This window comes from Puma concolor, chromosome B4 (assembly GCF_028749965.1).
Source record: "Puma concolor isolate L17-30 chromosome B4, mPumCon1.1.hap2, whole genome shotgun sequence".
NCBI lineage: Eukaryota > Metazoa > Chordata > Mammalia > Carnivora > Felidae > Puma > Puma concolor.
Window position 1 is genome coordinate 108,315,719 of NC_141673.1, and position 6,187 is coordinate 108,321,905.

Below are 6,187 nucleotides of genomic sequence, written 5' to 3' on the forward strand. Positions count from 1 at the left end.
TCAGTCCGTTAAGAGTCTGACTCTTGATTTGGGCTCAGGTCATGATCTCAGGGTCTTGGGAAAGAGTCTGCATATGACTCTTCTGCTGGGCATGGATCCTGCTTAAGAAGCTCTTCCTCCCTCTTCCTTTGCCCCTCCCCCACTCACATGAGAGGACTTTCTCTCTCTCTCTCTTAAAAAAAAGAGAAAGAATTAAAGGTTTTATTTTTAAGTAAGCTCTACAGTGAACATGGGGCTCAAACTCACAACCCTAAGATCCAGAGTCACTGAATGAGCCAGCCAGGCACCCCTGAAAAAGGTTTTATTATATTTTTATATAGAACTCTGCTTTGTAGCAATAATTATTATAATGAATTAACCAATTATTAGTTCAAGTTTTGTACACTTCATTACTTGTAAATTCCATTATAATTTTCTGCCTTTCCTATAAAAATAATTATTTCAAGTAGGCAATACATTTATAAGACTTAAAAATTAGAAAGTATAAATAGGTACACAATGAAAAATCTTCCTCCTACCTTTTGCCCTTCCACTGCCCAGTTCCCAACCTCACCCTTAATACACACACACACACACACACACACACACACACACACAGCTATTACTATTATCTTGTGTATCCTTCCACAGTTTCTTCATGCATATATAAGTAAGTACAAATATGTACTCTTATTCTCCCTTTGAACACAAATAACCCATTCTGCACTTTTGCTGCATCTTGGAGGTCTTTCCATATAAATACATGTAGGATTTTTCATTCTATTTTACTGTTGCATAATGTTCCATTGTATAAAGGACCATGATTTATTTAAAGAGTGTCTCGCTAATGGATGATTAGGCTTTTGTTATTAAAACAAAGCTTCAATAAATAATGTGGAACATTTATCATTTTACATATGTATGACTATAGCTATAAAATCCCTACAAGAAAAGTTATTTGTTTTTTGCTTTTTATAAAGTGAGGCCACATTAAAACTTTTTTTTAACGTTTATTTATTATTGAGAGAGACACACACACACACAGAGCATGAGCAGGGGAGGGGCAGAGAGAGGGGGAGACACAGAATCTGAAGCAGGCTCCAGGTTCCGAGCTGTCAGCACAGAGCCTGACGCGGGGCTCGAACTCACAAACTGTGAGATCATGACCTGAGCCGAAGTCAGTCGCTCAACCAACTGACCCACCCAGTCTCCCCAAGAAAAATTATTTGTAACTGCTATAGATATTGCTAAGTTGTATTCCCTGGAGCTTGTACTATTTAACTGTCCCACCAACATCAATGAGAAGGACATTCATTCATTACATAAATATTTACTGAATATCCACTGCCTCTTAGGCAGCATGGGAAATATTAGGGATGTAACTAAGACATGGTTTCTGCCCTGAAGGAGCTCATAGTCTGGGACAGTAGTGCTTAACGGGGGCAATTTTACTCTCAAGGGGACATTCGACAATGTCTGGGGACACAACAAAGAAGTATGTGGTCCAAAGTGTCAACAGTGCTAAGACTGAGAAACCCTGGTCTGGTGGGAGTGACAGACATTGAAATGTAGAAAAGTTGTGTTCTTGAAACTTAGAGGAGAGGCTTCTGAAGGCCAATCAGAGAAGCAGGGATGGGAGAGAAGGAAAAGAGAACAGCCAGTGTGAGGGCATGGAGGTGTGTAAGTGGCCTTGAGTGGCTAGCCTAGTGAAAGCTGTGTGAATGAGGCATGCGCAGTAAGGCCAGAGAAATCGTCATGGATCTCACTGTCAAGGGCCTTAGTTGCTAGGCTAAAGGATGTGATCTTTAAGCAATGTGGAGAGTCACTGAAAGGTTTTAAGCAGAGAAGTGGGGGTGCTTGGATGTGCATTTTAGAAACTTGCCTTGGCTGCAGGAGGGAGGATAGTTTGAGTGGGGGCCAGATTGGTGACAAGCAGAAGAGTTAGGAGGCTTGGCAGTAATCTAGATTGGAAGTGACAAGAGCCACAACCAAAGTGGAAATGGAGGGGAGGGGTTCAGGTGATACAAAGGAAGGTAGACTCAGAAGGACATGGAGCTAAGAAGGCAACTTATAGGACGATTCCTGGGTTTCTGATATGTAAGCAATAGGGTGGACAGAGAGGTCATTCTGTAGAATACAGAATACCAAAGAAGAGCAGATCTGGGGAGGGAGAGAAATGTTAACAGATGTGTTGAATTTGAGTCAATGAGCAGGGAATATTCAGACATGCAGTTCAGCAGAAAGTCCAGGACTAGCATACCCATTTAAGAGGCATCAACAAAGAACTGTCCTTTGAAACTTTGGGAGTGGATGAGGTCATCCAGGGGGAATGCAGAAAGAGAAGTGGGTGGAAAGCCACTCTTGGGAGCAGCTGTTGATTGGCCTCCATGTTGATTGTTTGAGGAGCTGAATGCTCATCTCTTTTACAGATTACTATTCTCATTTCCTCTGGCTATGTTAACACTGCTGTTTCTCTATTCTCCTCCAAGCAAGCATCCCAATTTTTGACAACTCTTTAAAAGGCTATGCAAATCTAACTTGCTATTAATGCTATTATTTTCATTATCCCAATTGTTCATCTGGTACCTGAAAGCCTTCTACAACATACCTTCTGCCACCTCCTGCAAATCCTTTGGCAACACTTTGTTCTTTAAAAACTCAGCTTAATATTACTCAGCAATCAAAAAGAATGAAATCTTGCCATTTGCAACTACATGGATGGAACTAGAGGGTATTATGTTAAGCGAAATTAGTCACTCAGAGAAAGGCAAATATCATATGACTTCACTCATATGAGGACTTTAAGAGACAAAACAGATAAACATAAGGGAAGGGAAGCAAAAATAATATAAAAACAGGGAGGGGGACAAAACATAAGAGACTCTTTAATATGGAGAACAGAGGATTACTGGAGGGGTTGTGGGAGGGGGAATGGGCTAAATGGGTAAGGGGCATTAAGGAATCTACTCCTGAAATCATTGTTGCACTATATGCTAATTAATTTGGAAGTAAATTTTAAAAATAAAATAAAAAAAAACCACCTCAGCTCAAGTATATTTCCTGCCTGCCTTACAGGGAACCCTGGGCAAATATCTGTCATAGAACTTAAATATCTCACTATAGTTGTCTGGGTTTTTTGTCTGCTTCCCCAACTATACTGAAAGGTCTTTAGTACAGGAATCAGTTAGTTATCTTAGACTCTCCACACCTAACACAGAGCTTGGTACTTAGGCTTTTGAAAAATGGCTGTTGAATGAATGACTTTGATTGAGTTCTAAGAGGTTTATTAACAGGGCTGCTATACATTCCAGGGCACTCTTGGTTTACACCTGTTGTCCTGACACAGTTATTAATAATTACCCATTTTTATCACTTCTTGACCTTTTGGCCAAGATCAAGTGTAGTATCTGTTCTTATCAGTTTAATACCTGATATGCCTTCTATCCAAGAACAATATATTAAATGGATTTTTGGAGAAGGGAGATGGAATAACAGCTTGCCCCATCTACTCTTCACATAAAACAGGTATTGTGATATTTCAGGAATAGTCCACTCCCTCAGGGACAAAAAATAATAATAATAATGTTATTATTATTATTATCCTTTTCAATCTCAAAAGTGCACTTATTTGAAAGATAAAATATATGGTTACCCTATTTATAGAATACCCGATTGTCATAGCTGCTCTTAACTTTTGGCAAGTGTCTCTGTTTACAAGACATTTCTACCAGAGAAACCAGAAGACAGAGTAGGGTCTGTTACTGGTTCTAGTCAACATTAAATAATTGGAATCACTTTTCTGAAATTATGAGACAGAAATGAGACCCCAGAGTTATGGGAAAGAGAGGGAATTCATGCAGATCCTCACATTGATAAAACTTCTTTCAAAACCAGCAAGCTATAAAATCAGTATGAAAAATGATTGACACAAATAGAATGGTACAGTGCTAAGAATCTAAGAACCAACAACTATAGGATATTATAGATATGAGGCCTCACAAATTAGGTAGCTACAATAATTCATTATGTAAATAAGGAACTGAGGCCCAGAGAGATTATGTTGAATTGACCAGTTATAAAGTTAGTGTAAAAATGGGGCCTAAACATAAGGGTAATCAAATATAACAAAGAAATAAAATACAGAATTCAAAACTACACCCACATATATGCAGTTATTTGATTTTCAGTGAAGGTACCAAAGCAATCCAATGGGGAAACTAAAGTATTTTCACCCAAATGGTGCTGGAACAACTAAATATCCATATGAGAAAAAAAAAAAAAAGAACCTTGACCCCCCTACCTCACACCATTCACAAAGACTAATTTGAGATGGATTAGAGACTAAAATATAAAAAATAAAACTATAATTATAGCTTCTAGAAAAAAAAAAACCACAGGAGGATATCTTTATGACTTGAGGGTAGGTAAGTATTTCTTACAGAGGACACAAAAAGCAATAAAAAGTTGATGAATTCAACTTCATCAAAATTTAAAATTTCTACTCTTCGAAAGATATTGTTAAGAATAGAATAAGCAAGCAGGGGGAGCCTGGGTAGCTCAGTCGATTAGCCCTCTGACTTTGGCTCAGGTCATGATCTCACAGTTTATGAGTTCAAGCCCCACAGTGGGCTCTGTGCTGACAGCTCAGAGCCTGGAACCTTCTTCAGATTCTGTGTCTCCCTCTCTCTCTGCCCCTCCCCTGCTCGTGCTCTCTCTCTCTCTCAAAAATAAATAAACATTAAAAAATTAAAAACAAAAAGAATAGAATAAGCAAGCCACATAGTGAGAAAAGAATTTGCAAAAGATATATCCAATAGATACCTATTAGCTACAAAGGAAAAAACAGTAACTTTTCAGTGCAGAAATAGAGCAGATTTTACCCTAACCAAATGATTAAAGTTAACAGTGCCAGTAATGGTACAAATGGACATCATTTACCTCCTGATAGGATGCACTGAGAAGGACCCAACTTTCCTTCTGTGGTATTCCTGCCAAAAAATATATAACCTCAATCTAAACATGAGGAAACATCAAACAAACCCAAAATGAGGGAAATTCTATAAAATACCTAGTCTGTAATCCTAAAAGTGTCAAGGTTATAAAAGGCAAAGAAATACTGAGAAAGTGTTCCAGACTACCAGAGACTAAAGAAACATCATAACTGAATGAAATATGTGATCCCAGATATAATAAAGGGTATTAATGGGATGACTGATAAATTTTGAGTATGGTTAAAGTTTAGGTAATAGTATTATACCAATATTAATTTCCTAAATTTGATCATTGTACTGTTTTTGTGTAAGATAATGTTCTTTCTTTATTTTTTAAAAATGTTTATTTATTTATTTTTAAGAGGGAGAGAGAGAGAGAGAGAGACCAGGAGAGGAGAGACCCTCTGCCCAGGAGAGGGGCAGAGAGAGAGAGAGAGAGAGAGAGACAGAAAATCCCAAGCAGGCTGCAAGCTGTCAGCAGAGCCCAACATGGGGCTCAAACTCACCAACTGTGAGAGCATGGTGTTTAACCAACTGAGCCACCCTGGTGCCCCAAGAGAATATTCTTTAAAGAAAAAAAGTAAATGCACACTGAAGAATTTAGAAGTAAAAATCATCATGTCTGCAATTTACTCTCAAACATATCAGAAATTGTTATATCTATCCATCTACCTATACTTATACACATATGTACACATACATATATACACTGAAAGAGAATAATTGATATAGCAAGTAAGGTAAACTGTTAACATGTGAGGAATATGGGTAAAATGTATACGGGAATTCTCCATGCCATTTTTGTGACATTTTGGAAGTCTGAACTTAATGCAAAATAAAAAATAATATAATATCAATTATAATATACTATAAATAATAAATAATATTATTAAATAATAACATAAATAATAAATTAATATAATATAATATGTAATATATAATATATATGACAAAAGACTTGAATATAAAAAATACCTATGAAACAACAGACAACACAATTAAAAACTGGACAAAACAGTTGAGGGACACTTCACAAAGAAAGATATATATATATATATATATATATAGAGAGAGAGAGAGAGAGAGAGAGAGAGATAAATACACAGGAAAAGATGCTTAAAATCATTCATCATTAGGGCAATGCAAATTAAAACCACGACACAATACCACTGTACACCTATCAAATCAAAAAGGTTGACAACACTAAATGTTGATGA

At 37.1% G+C, this 6,187-nt stretch overlaps 1 non-coding gene across 1 annotated transcript; it reads left to right on the plus strand.

Annotated features, from left to right (window-relative positions):
• The first annotated feature begins 3,347 nt into the window (after positions 1 to 3,347).
• Positions 3,348 to 3,537, plus strand: LOC112868051 (U2 spliceosomal RNA). Its single transcript, XR_003224246.1, has one exon. It is a non-coding gene; the product is annotated as a U2 spliceosomal RNA (small nuclear RNA).
• Positions 3,538 to 6,187: the final 2,650 nt, after the last annotated feature.